A 13451-nucleotide genomic window follows, 5' to 3' on the forward strand; every position below is an offset into this window, starting at 1 on the left:
TCAAGTGGGCATGTAGTAGGGCGGCTGCACGTGAGAAGCTTGGACACACAGTTCTCAGTGACAGGGGAAAAAGAGGAAAATGAAGCAGTAGGGCCTGAGATGGTTGGGCTTGAAGGAGTTTGTGGTAGCGAATGTTCAGGAGTGGCCAGTTGAGTAAACTGTTTGCTTATAGCTGCCACTTTGTCAGTGAAGAATGGGGCAAAGGTGTCAGCTGATAGACTGTTGGTAGGAGGTGGAGATGGAGGGGCGAGCAGAGTTTTGAATGTTGAAAATAGTTTCTGAGAGTCAGTAGAGCTGAGAATTTTGTCAGTGTAGAAAGCTTTCTTTGCATCAGTGATGCTGGCAGAGAATGAGGACAGTAATTCCTGAAATTTCAATAGATCACCAGGATCTTTTGTTTTGCGCCATTTCCGTTCCGCCGCTCTAAGATTAGTGCGTAGAGACTGGAGGGTATCATTTAGCCAAGGGTGTGACTGAGAGGATCTAGCAGGACTAGTGGCTAAAGGACACAAGTTATTAAAGGAGACATAACATGAAAAACCCACTTTTTTATCCATTAACACAGTGTGTTTCACATTTTAAGTGTCTAAGTGAGCAAAAAGGCTTATATTATTCACTGGAGTTTTGGGCATATTTGGGCAGATTTGTCCACCCGTTCAGTTTTTCAAATGATCTATTACGTAAAAAATGTATTTCGTCAGGATAACTACCAAATATAGTCATGGCCCTCGGCTAAACACAGAGCCAATCCGCCATTTTTTCTTCTCGCTAAGATTTTTTTGTATTCCTATTGGGAAAATGCAGAATGTCTGGTTATTTTAGCCACACACAGCTCAAAACTGTTCCTCGTTTGAAGGAAGGGTGGAGTGGCAGTATTTAAACCCAGGAGCTGATGACACTACTGCTAAAAAAAACACAGAAGAAAAAGTAGTGTGTGTGTGTGTGTGTGTGTGTGTGTGTGCACACGTGGTTCGTTCGGTGTCTCCAGGCTAGTGGCTATGTACTGAGGGCTTCATCTATCTAGAAGGAGTCATTTCCATCTGAATGTGGCAGCAACGGGACACAGCAGCAGAGCGGTAAGCTTCATATCACTCTAAAATGTCGACAAACTTTACTTTAGATTTACGGGCATTAGCAGCACTAAAGCGTTAGCATCCGACTTGCTATCACTAGCACAGTATGCTAGTAAAGTTAACACCCAGATTAATGTGGATTTGGCCGATTTTCGTGGAATAAAACGTGATTTCTGATCAACGCCTTCTTTTACACCAGATGATAACCTTCCACTGATTGTAACAGCAGAGAGCCTGTGTGTAATTCTACGTGAGTGTGATGTAATCTTAGCATCCAGTAAATAAAGTCCCATATCAGCTAAAATGCAGCGTGATGAAGTCATTAAAGTGCGTCAACACAGTGGATTTAATAGAGTTTTAAAGAACGATCTCTGAGTGAAGTGAGGTTAGTTTTTTGTCTCACTGCAGATATCAAAACTAACTCTGCATCAGTCAGACGCAGCAAAGCTCACCGTCTGTATGAGCGTGAGCGTCGGAAAGCTGATAAAATCAGCTGTAAAATAATTAAACAAAAGTAAAAATGCTCCTTTGCTTTTTAGAGTCAACATCCAGAAGGCTGGAGCCGTGTTTCACTGACAGGCTGTCAGACTAACGCCCTGATGAGCTCAGCTGGGACAAACTGGTCTGATGTTTAGGTAAGTGAAGATCTGGTTCAAGACCTTGAGATGCTAGTAAAAAATAATTTAGCCAGCTTGCTAATGTTACTTTTCTTCTCCTCTAAGGAAAACAGAAGGTTCAGATGTTGGAGCTTCACGTCACCTACTGAGGAAGGAAACCCACCAGTAAAGAGACGGTCTGGACCAGACCAAAGTGAGTGATGACACACCTCAGCCACCCTCATCATTAATGGCAAATGGTAAATGGCCTGTATTTGATATAGCGCCTTCTAGAGTTCTTGAAACCCCCCAAGGTGCTTTACAACACAGTCATTCACCCATTCACACACTGGTGGGGATGAGCTACAATGTAGCCACAGCTGCCCTGGGGCGCACTGACAGAGGCGAGGCTGCCGAGCACCGGCACCACCGGTCCCTCCGACCACCACCAGCAGGCAACGTGGGTTAAGTGTCTTGCCCAAGGACACAACGACAGCGACAGACTGAGCGGGGCTCGAACCTGCAACCTTCCGATTACGGGGCGAGCACTTAACTCCTGTGCCACCGTTCACTCCTGTGAACACCTCACCCCCTAAATCACTCCATCTGATGACAGCAGAGTGATTTATTTGATGTTTTACTTGTTTAGTCTGTTTAGAAATTATTGAATTACATTATTTTCTGTAAACAACCATCTGATCTGGACATGCACAGAATAACTTTCCCCAAATTCAGCAGCAGCTGGCCTACAAAAACAGCTGCAGCATGTAGTAAGTCTGTCTGCGCTGCTCTCTAATGACCTTCCTTTCATAAGGAATCATTTGTATAATTTTAGTCACTATTTTATTACATTTGTAGGAAAATATGAAGTCACTGCAGCAAAGTGAACTTGTAAACAAAGTAAACCAAAACAACACAAACGTGACTATAAACATGAAAGCTAAAACAGGGTATCCGCGGAGTCTTGAAAAGTATTGAAAGGTGATAAATCAATTCTGGAAAAATTAAGACCCTTAAAAAGTATTAAAAAGTCTTATCACGGCTTTATAAAGTCTTAAATTTAGAGATATTTTTTTCCAGAATTAGATAGCCAACAGTTTGTTTTAGTTTTATTTTTTAACGAACCGAGGGAGGGAGCATAAAAAAGAAAAAAAAAATACTACGCTGTTGTGGGTGCGTTAGTAATTTTTCTCTCAGAGCACCAGGGCGGACGGGATGGAAGCTCAAAAATGCAAAGAACGCTCTGGTGTTCCCGGTGCATATTACGAACGCACCTAAATGTTAAGATGGAAGAGAATGTTGGTGAACGTGAACGCACAACGAGAATGGGAAAGTGTGTGTGGTGTGTGTGTGTGTGTGTGTGTGTGTGTGTGTGTGTGTGTGTGTCTGTCTGTCTGTCTGCTCTGTCTTCTCGATCCCCAGTGAGTCGTGGAGGATGGCTGCTTATACTGAGCCAGGATTCTCTGGAGGTTTCTTCCTGTTAAAAGGGAGTTTTCCTCTCCACTGTCGCTAAATGCTTGCTTAGTATGAAGATTGCTGTATAGTCATTGACACTAGTCAGTGACTTGATGCAATTTGCTGGGTTCCTTATACAGGAAACATTATTTCTGATTGGCTTAATGACCTGACCTGAATTGGAATGTTTATTATGTGAAGTGCCTTGAGACGACTCTTGTCGTGATTTGGCGCTATATAAATAAACTTGTGTAACCCACTTTTATGGGACTTTTATTTTGAAGGTGCTGCTGACAGGATGTGATGTTGGAAAAGAGAGAAAAAAACAACAGAAGTTGGAGCGGAGTTGTTAATGGTGTTATGTTAAAATAAAGTGACCCTGAGAGTTCACAGTTATCAACCTTTTCTTGAGCAACCACAATCCTCTATCTTCTCCCGTCTCTTTCTGGAAAGCTCGGTTACATTGGTGGCAGCGGTGGGATTGTTTCATTGCCGAAGTCCAGCTATTTTCCAGTGACGGTAACTGAGTCCGTTAGCTTGTTGTAGTTAGCCTCTGCTAATTCGCGGTTAGCTTAGCTGTACCAGTATATATAGGACGTACAACAATACGTTTACCGGTTGGAAGTGGTTGAATCTCCAGGAATTATGTGGGGACGTGATGAAGACCCGCTGGAGTACAGGTTCTCCCGCCCAGACAAACCACGCACTAGCAGCGTGAACATTGAGCTTCCGCCGGTGTTCTCCGGAGAGGATGGGGAAAGTTTCTCTTGCTGGTCTCGTCAATATGAAGTGGCAGTGAGAGCACTAGTAGCGGGTGCCGAGAGTGCATATGACTGTGAACTGGCTCGAATACTGCCCACCAGACTGTCCAAAGCCGCGTTCCTGCTGTGGGACAGTTTACCTGCGGCAGTGCAAGCAGACTACAACGCGGTGAAGGAACGGCTGCAGGAAGTCTTCAGACAACGACATTTTCTGGACAATTTCAGAGCTAACTTGACTGCTCGTCGTCGCGCCGCTGGTGAGAGTCTAGATGTCTATGCAGCTGATGTAGGGAAGCTGGTGGATGAAGCTTTCCCTAATTATGGACAAGCTGCTCAGAGGGAAGAAAAGTTTCGCCGATTCCTGGCAGGACTAGATCCCTGCCTCCGAGCGAAGTGTCAGGAACAGGGAGCGACTGATTTGGAGGAAGCCTTAATCATTGCAGGCCGCTGTGATATAGCACGTGAAACTTTAAAGAGTGAATACCCCCATCCTGTTGCGGGGGCTCCTCCCAGTAAGAGTGCAACTGCCTTAGTGCATTCTGTTTCGGAGGAACCTCGCTGGCAGCGAGTAGTGGAAGAGCTGACCGAGGAGATGAAGGAAATGAGAAAAGACCTTCGAAGGCTGTCATATGAGAACGAGAGACTGAAGGGTCGAGAGAGGAGCAACGACTATTCCTCCCCCCGGCTGGAGTCATGTCGGTGCCACTGTGGGGGTCCGGGCTGCCAATCTCTGCCTCCCAAGTATAACCCACATCATCAGCCAAATACTCCAAATTGGCGAGAGCGCCGCACCGACCAGGACGCCGGATCAAGAAGACGCTCTCCATCTCCTTATGCTGATCGTTCCAGTTCACCGAGGGGCCAGAGCCCGGGATGGCGGAAGGACACCCCACTTGGTGGTTCAACAAGACGACAAGGCTGGGACGTAATTTTGGGGGGGGACGGGTGGGACATGTCCCCCCCACTTTTTCAAAAGGCAGTTTTGGTCCCTTGCACTTTTTTCCGTCCAAAAACAATGTTACGCTCCATTAAATGGATTTGGTTGAGCACTAGGATCGAAACGGAAACCGGTTTACTATTAGACCTGCCCAAAATCAAATTTATTGGCTTTGCTGATACTTGCTAACGTATTATTGGCTGTTGCTGCTGTCACTCAAGTTGTAAACAGTCAGAACGTGCTCACGTTGTTTTGCTAGTTTGGAGCCGCTAGGGAACACCGGTACTGAGTCACATCGTCAACTAGACGCTGTGTAATATCAGAGCTCAGCTCAGCTTTCATTACATAACATTTGAATAAGTGTTCATTTGTGAGTCTTTGGTAGTTAGGCACAGCCAGGAGGCAGCATGTCAAGAAAACGAAAAGTGGATATAAGAGACTTCTTTCAAAGTCAAAATGTAAGTTGGAACATGTGACACCCCTGCATTAAGCTCAGACTCACCTCCTCCTTCACAAACATACTCAAAACTAACTTTTACAAACTCATCTCCTCCACATAACTGACTCCTCAGACACAATTTATTCGTATTATTATAATTATTATTATTTTTATTATTACTATTATCATCATAATTATTATTACTAGTAGTAGTAGTAGTAGAAGTGTAACTTCAAAACTTTTATCATTTAACTTTATTGTAAACCTATCTATTGCAATGTATATTTTCACATTAAAAAGCTCTGAAAAATGAACAGTATCATCATCGTCAACAGATTTTTTAAGCTTAATGTCAAAGATGTACACTTTTAATTAGATTTATCTTATTTTTTCCATTTATTTTTTGTGTGTTGAAATGCAACAACTGTTTAAACACTTTTAAGGGAAAAAACATATTTAATATGTTTTTATACACTCAAATGTTAGGGTGATGATCATGTGTAAAACATTAGTTCAGCATGTCCTCTAACACAGCAAATGAACAAATGGCCAGATCTCAGGAGGGACCGTTTATGTATAAATAATTTTTATACTTTTGACTAGGCCTGGGAAAGTAACAAATTTTGCTGGACGATATTTTGTCCAACAAATTGTTGATGATAAACGATATCATTGCCAACATTATCTAGACCAAAATAACCACTAATATAATGTTAATATATGAATAAAAATAACAAACAAAAATTAAATAAAAAAGGAATCTCACTCCCTGTTAGAAAATGTTGCACCAAAAACAATAAAAAAAGACCCAAAACAATAAATACAATGGCCTATCCATTGTCAACAGCCAAAACTGCACTTCAATAATGATAATAAATAAAAATAATAATAGAGTTGTACATTTTTTAACTTTTATATATATATATATATATATATATATATATATATATATATATATATATATATATATATATATATATATATATATATATATAGATAGATAGATAGATAGATATATCTATATATATATTGAGGATGGAAAAATTATTGAGATGGGCACGTGACGTGTCAAGGGGTCTTTACATAACACCCCCCACCCCAAATCCGCACAAGCCTGCTGTGTCCCCCCCACTTCTGAAATCAAAATTTCGTCCCTGCGACAAGGTGTGAGATTCCTCTCTCCAGGGCGAGAGGAGCCTGTGCAGCAGTGGGGAAACGGGATGTAGCTGTTGTCATGGCCCGGACACCAGCTATGATACCTACAGGGTCTTGGGAAGAAGATGTTGATCTACCACACCGGGAACACACGGTGAATTGTTCCCCGGCGGGGGAACCATGTTCCTCCTACGTGCGAGGGAGCATTGCAGGTACTGAACTGAACATTCTGATTGACTCAGGTTCCACGGAATCGTTTATCAGTGCAGATTTTCACCAGTCTATTCCAGCTCTCTGCCAACGACCGCTCAGAATGAATATTATCGCGGCCAAGGCTGTAAATGGGGAGTTACTGGATACATTAGGGACGGTTACTGCTACCTTACGGTTGGGCTCTCAGTCGTGGCAACATATTTTTCATGTGCTCCGTAAGTCCACCCAGACAGCTCTGTTGGGTCTGGATTTCCTGACATCACATCACGCACTGGTGGATTTTGGCCGCGGTAGATTGAAGTTGTGGGGTATGGATGTGAAGTTGCTGAAACAGGAGGATTTGATTCCGACCTGCTGTAATGTGTCTCTTACGTCCCCCCTAACATTACCGCCATTTAGTGAGATGCTGGTCCCAGTACACCTCTCTCCTGTGGGGCCGGTTGGACAACTCCCCACATTTGTCGGGTACCTAGAACCCAATCCTCAGAGTAAGAGTGAGTGTGTGGTGGCTCATACTCTCGCTTCCGTAGACAAAGGCGTTACTACGGCTCGACTGCTTAATCCTACCAGCCAAGACATAATGCTACGAGAAGGTACACATCTTGGCGAGTTATTTTCTGTAGAGGAGGGGGATGTAGTGACCCCCCTTAGAGAAACGGTGCCTTCCGCGGTACTGACAGACACACGCCCCGTGTCGCTGATGGAGTCTGCTGCCAGCCCGTTACAAATGGGACAGCTGGAAGCACTGCTAACTGAATATGGAGATATTTTTAGCCAATCTAGAGCAGTGACAGGGAAGTGCACCCTTATTAAACACAGCATTAACACCGGTGACCATCCCCCCCCCTGAAACAGCGGGCTTACCGGACCTCGCCTGACAAGAGGGAGGAAATAGACAGACAGGTAGCGACCCTGCTGGCGGATGGGGTGATTGAGGAGAGTTGTAGCCCCTGGGCCTCTCCGGTTGTTTTGGTGAAAAAAAAAAATGGTGACTGGAGATTCTGTATCGACTATCGACGGTTGAACAGTGTCACTGTAAAAGATTGCCATCCGTTGCCTCGGGTGGATGAAACGCTAGATGCTTTGACCGGGTCCCGTTGGTTTAGTACTTTGGACTTTTCCAATGGTTACTGGCAGATTGATGTGGCCGAGGAGGACCGCCCAAAAACTACTTTCACTACTGGGCGGGGCCTGTACCAGTGGAAGTCCATGCCTATGGGTCTCACTAACGCACCTGCCACCTTCCAGCGCATGATGGAGCTGGTTCTACGGGGGCTCCCGTGGCACGTGTGTATGGTGTATTTAGATGATGTGTTGATATTTAGCCCTACGTTCGAAGAGCATGTAGCCAGGTTGCGAGAGGTGTTCTCTCGAATCCGAGCAGCAGGTCTGAGGCTTAATCCTCGTAAATGCCACTTGGCCAGAGATCATGTGGTATTCTTGGGCCATTTAGTCTCCTGTCACGGTCTACAGCCAGACCCCAGAAACACGGACAAGGTGAAATCCTGGCCCACGCCACAGTCGCCCACTGAGGTGAGGGCTTTTCTCGGTTTATGCTCTTACTATCGGCGATTTGTCAAAGACTTTGCTCATCGTGCTGCTCCACTGCATCATTTAACATGTAAAGGTGTTTCATTTGAATGGAACGAGGACTGTGATGTGGCCTTTAAGTATTTAAAGACAGTGCTCTCGTCAGCCCCAGTGGTGGCCATGCCGGACTTTACTGTTCCTTTTAAAGTGTACACAGACGCCTCTATGGAAGCTGTAGGAGCGGTGTTGGCTCAGGATCACGGTGGGCTTGAAAGAGTAGTGGTGTATGCTAGCCAGTCGTTGACTAGCACCCAGAAACGCTGCTCCACATTTGACAAAGAGCTGTGGGCGGTGGTATGGGCCATTCGACAGTTCAGACACTATCTTGGGTCCGCCACCTTCACCATAATAACGGACCACAAACCGCTATTGAGGCTTCGAGGTTTGGCCATTGATAAAGATCCATCGGGGAAGAGAGCTCGATGGATCCTGGAGTTGGATCCTTACAACTGGGTGTTGCAGCACAAACAGGGCCAACAACACACAAATGCGGATGCGCTCTCAAGGCGCCCCAATCGGGATGTGGACAGTCCTACTGCAGTGGTGAATGTGGTGGACACACCTTGCCAGTCCCATGTCTCGGGTCCACCATGCTCGGTCCCCGGACACACTGAGTCTAAGGATGAAGGCCCGCAACTGACAGGGTTATTGAGTGACACTGGGGCCTTAACAGTGCAACAGCGGAATGACCCCGATATCAGGGTGGTGCTAAACTGGTTGGAACAGGGAGGCTCTCGTCCAGCCCGGGGACAAGTGAGGGGTGGCTCCCAGTGGCTCCGAAAGCTGTGGACTGAGTTCCCGAGGTTGTCATTGGTGAATGGATTGTTGTACCGAACTGTGAGGTAGGGAAGCACTGTATCAGGTGGTCGTACCTGCATTCCTGGTCCCTGACATTTTATATCAGTTGCACGGCGGTCCAGTAGCGGCACATTTTTCTGCTGAAAAAGTGTGGGAGCGGGCTAGAAGCCTCTGTTACTGGCCATCTATGCTCAAGGACATTCGCCAGTGGTGTGAGCAGTGTGTTCCGTGTCAGACTCGCAGGAGTCCTGTGCCGAAACATCATGCCCCGATGGGGGGATTGGAGTCTGTTCGCCCTTTTCAGAGGGTTGCTATGGACATTCTGGAACTCCCAGTGACATCAGAGGGGAGCAGATACGTGCTGGTGATAGAGGATTATTTCTCTAAATTTGTCAACCTGTATGCTCTGTTGGACCAAACTGCTCACTCCGTGGCTCAGTGTTTGTTTGAAGACTATATACTGTTGCATGGCATCCCTGAAACTGTTCACAGCGACCAGGGTCGACAGTTTGAAGCGGAGATTATACAACGACTGTGTACATTATTGGACATTGATAAAACGCGTACTGCGCCATACAATCCCAAGTCAGATGGTATGGTAGAGCGGTTTAACCGTACGCTCATTGATCAGCTGGCTAAGTCATTGTTGTCCTGTGGGGGTGAGTGGGACAATTATTTGAAGCAAGTAGCTTTTGCATACAACACGACCGTGCATGCAAGCACGGGGTACACTCCTTACTATCTGATCCACGGCAGGGAGGCTCGTGTTCCAGTGGATGTGCTTGTTCCGAAGCAGGCAGTGCCCTCTGATCTTCCCCTGTCACATGCGGACTTTGTGTCGGCTATGAGGGATCGGTTGGAGGTGGCCTTTGCCAACACGAGGCAGAATGCAGCAGTGGCTCATGAGAAACAAAAACTTTATCATGACACCAGTACCCGCCATCAGCCATACTCGACGGGGGATCTCGTGTGGCTTCATAACCCTCGGGAGGATAGGAAGAAACTGGCTCCCCATTGGAGGGGTCCCTTCAAGGTCTTAGCTGTGTTGGACTCAGAAGGGGTCACGGGTCATGTGTACCGCATCGGTGACCTCCTCAGTGATGGAGCACCCTCCCAAGTGGTTCATTACGATCGGTTGAAACCGTATACCTTGGGTTTGATTCCTGTCCCATCCTCAGGGGTCCGTCGGTGTCCCACGTTGGACGCATCCTCGCGGCTCGGGGACGAGGTGACCGAGGTGATGGAGGCTGGGTCATCTGGGACTGTTTCACGTGCGGGAAGGGCTGTTCGACCACCGGGTTGGTTTAAGAACTTTGTCTCTTATTATTGAATGTTGAATAAGGAAAAAAAAACTTTGGGTTCTGAGGTTGGTTTTTTTTTTCTTTCTTCTTCCGGTGGTGGGCCCTTGTTGGGGAAATTTGTGTATGACGTTTTGTTGTGAGTTGTTATGCTTTGTTGCAGTTGATGAGGGTTGTTGTTTATGATGTTGTTTTGACTTATTGTTATTGTTAATAATTTTTTTTTGTCTCTCCGCTTCTCTCTCTTTTCATGTTTTTTTTTTGTTTGTTTGAAAACGTGGACGTTTTTTTTGTGTGTGGCGGGAGACATGTAACCCACTTTTATGGGACTTTTATTTTGAAGGTGCTGCTGACAGGATGTGATGTTGGAAAAGAGAGAAAAAAAACAACAGAAGTTGGAGCGGAGTTGTTAATGGTGTTATGTTAAAATAAAGCGACCCTGAGAGTTCACAGTTATCAACCTTTTCTTGAGCAACCACAATCCTCTATCTTCTCCCGTCTCTTTCTGGAAAGCTCGGTTACACTTTAATTGAATTGAATTGAATTGAAAGTGCAAGTTTGCAGCGTCCTGGCTGGATATCCTGGATTTCAAAGAATGGCTGCAGCCAGTCGAGGGGAACGTGAGCGAGGCATACTGTACGATATGCAAGAAGAAAATAAGTATCGTGTCAATGGGCATAAACTCCCTAAAGTCGCACATGTGCTGTGCTAGCCACAAGGCTGCTGCTAGCCGCTGAGAGCGGCAGCTATCCATCGCTAGCTTCTGTGGAAATCGGGTTGAACCACCACAACACAGTCCCAACTTGTTCAAGCTGGCTTTTGTATGACCTTCTTCACCACTTTCTCTTTATTCTGCTCTCCCCACCTATTCCACCTTCCTCATGATCCACTGATTTCCCTCTTTCCTATTCACTTTCTCTCTTTCTTAACATTTTTTTAATCACAATTGTCTCTTTTTTGCTCATTTTAAATATATTTTAACCATTTTCTAAATTCTTTTTTATAATTTTACATTTTTTTGTTTTTCTGAAGCGCCTCGTGATTTTTATCTTGAGAGGCGCTATAGAAATGATATTTTCTTACTTCATCTTCTAAAGTTACTCAGAGCCACAGTAGAAGGTCCAGCCTGAGTTAAGCTGTGGTAACTGGAGAGGAAAAGAGAAACAGCTGTTCAAGTTTAATTCAAATAGAATATATAAGACATCAATCATATAATACTTTTATTTATATTTAACAGTCATGTTAGAGATAAAATGCAGAATAGTTTATTTCAAAACCATTTTTACATTTTCTCGTTGCATTGAAGCATCGCGTCCCACCGTGAGTAGCCTCTGTCCCACTTTTGGTGAGTTGGGATCTGGTCATCCTACTGAAAAACCATTACAGTCATTTGGAATATTTTCAGATGTTTATATGTTTGATGTTCTGTGAATTAGTTTCATAATAATTGTTAATTATTATAAGATGACCTCTATTCATTATCTGATCAGTTCTGTCAGTTTATTATATTTAGCTCCAGTGTTGGAATTATGACACGTCTCTAAATAAAGTAAAATTTTCCAGTGCAGATTGGAGACAACCCATAGAAGCACTGATTTGATCTCATTTCAGAGAAAAATAGAACAGGTTAGATGCACCTAATAAATAAAATTACTAACAAACTCAGGAATCTTTCTTTGCTTCATTGTTCTGGTGCTGAAAATATCACTAATGCGGATCAAAGGAGATACACAGATGAATGCACCTCTTATTTATTATTTGGAGACTACATTTATTGCAGCTGGCAGAAGCAGAGATTTTTTCTATTGATACACGAATTTACAGAATCATTTTAAATGTTAATAGGGGAAGACTGCAGGAGGGAGCGGTAAAATACAGGGGGTCCCCAGCAAAAACAAGAAACTACGAGTCTGATAAAACCCGCTGGTTTTCCATCAGGCAGTCACGGGGCAGCTCCAACGACCCAGTGGCTGTGCTGGGTCAATGTTATCGAGCCCAGTCCGGCTCGGCCATGAACGAGCCGAGGCGACGTCGTGCTCTGCTTAAGAAGAAGTGTTATTTTCCTGCTTCAGAAGAAGTGTCCAATGTGTTTTTACGCTTTCTCAGAGACATGTCACGTCGCTAAGTTGTTAGCGCCGCACGCTAACGTCAATAGTGCAGCGTAGCCTGCTGGAGATTTTAAGGGTTCAGATGAAACACTCGACCTCTCAGGCTGCTCATCACCCAATACAAAATAAGACTACTTATAAAATTATTTATAATTATATGTATATATAGATATAGATGGATAGAGGTCTTAATAACATATATTCTTTTAATGGTGTTCTAATGAGCTGTATCATTTTTTAAAACATTTTTTTATAGAAATAAATAAGCTAGCAGCACTCCGTGTGTGTGTGTGTGTGTGTGTGTGTGTGTGTGTGTGTGTGTGTGTGTGTGTGTGAGCGACTACAGACAAATGCATGAGAGAGTTAGCAGCCTTGAAACAGCTTGATGAACTACTCTCCCCACATTTTAAAAATGCTAATATAATGTTTCTGCTATGCTAAATAATGATTTCCCTATAGAATTACAAAGTCCGACTGGGAGAGGAGAGTACAGGTCTGCACTGTGGAGGGGGGCGGAGTTTACAGCTCCTCCTCCAGATTTAAAGGGACAGTACCCAAAAATGGCTCGTTCTCAAGACTCTCCTCAGAACAGGGGTAGATGAGGGTCTGTGGAGCAACAATAATGAGGAAATCAGACCAAAGAACTGCAGCTCGACTGTATTTAGACCCCAACTGAAGGATTTAGATGTAAAAAGGAATAACTTAAAAGCACGTTATGTCTCCTTTAAGACAAGAGCAGAGTGACTTGGTGGCTTCATTCACTTCATAAGCAGAGAATGTGCTGGGAGATGGAAGAGTGGAGGCAACAAGAGAGGAGAAGTGGTTTGGTGCCAGATTGCGGAGGTTGCGGCGGAATGAGACCATTGGGGAGGAAGCAGTGGACCTCCCTTGCTGAAACGGATGAAGTAATGATCCGAAAGATGCAGCGGTGTGACAGAGATTGTGTATATGACACAGTTTCTGGTGAAAATGAGGTCAAGTGCTTTTCCAGCTTTGTGAGTTGGAGGACTTTGTACTAGTTTTAGATG

General features: G+C 44.6%; 1 long non-coding RNA gene across 1 annotated transcript; it reads left to right on the top strand.

Moving 5' to 3' along the window:
• The first annotated feature begins 963 nt into the window (after nt 1–963).
• LOC139066284 (uncharacterized) lies at nt 964–3215 on the top strand. Its single transcript, XR_011519215.1, has 3 exons — nt 964–1076; nt 1613–1708; nt 1796–3215. It is a non-coding gene; the product is annotated as an uncharacterized lncRNA (long non-coding RNA).
• Nucleotides 3216–13451: the final 10236 nt, after the last annotated feature.

Source organism: Nothobranchius furzeri, chromosome 2, assembly GCF_043380555.1.
Source record: "Nothobranchius furzeri strain GRZ-AD chromosome 2, NfurGRZ-RIMD1, whole genome shotgun sequence".
Classification (NCBI taxonomy): domain Eukaryota; kingdom Metazoa; phylum Chordata; class Actinopteri; order Cyprinodontiformes; family Nothobranchiidae; genus Nothobranchius; species Nothobranchius furzeri.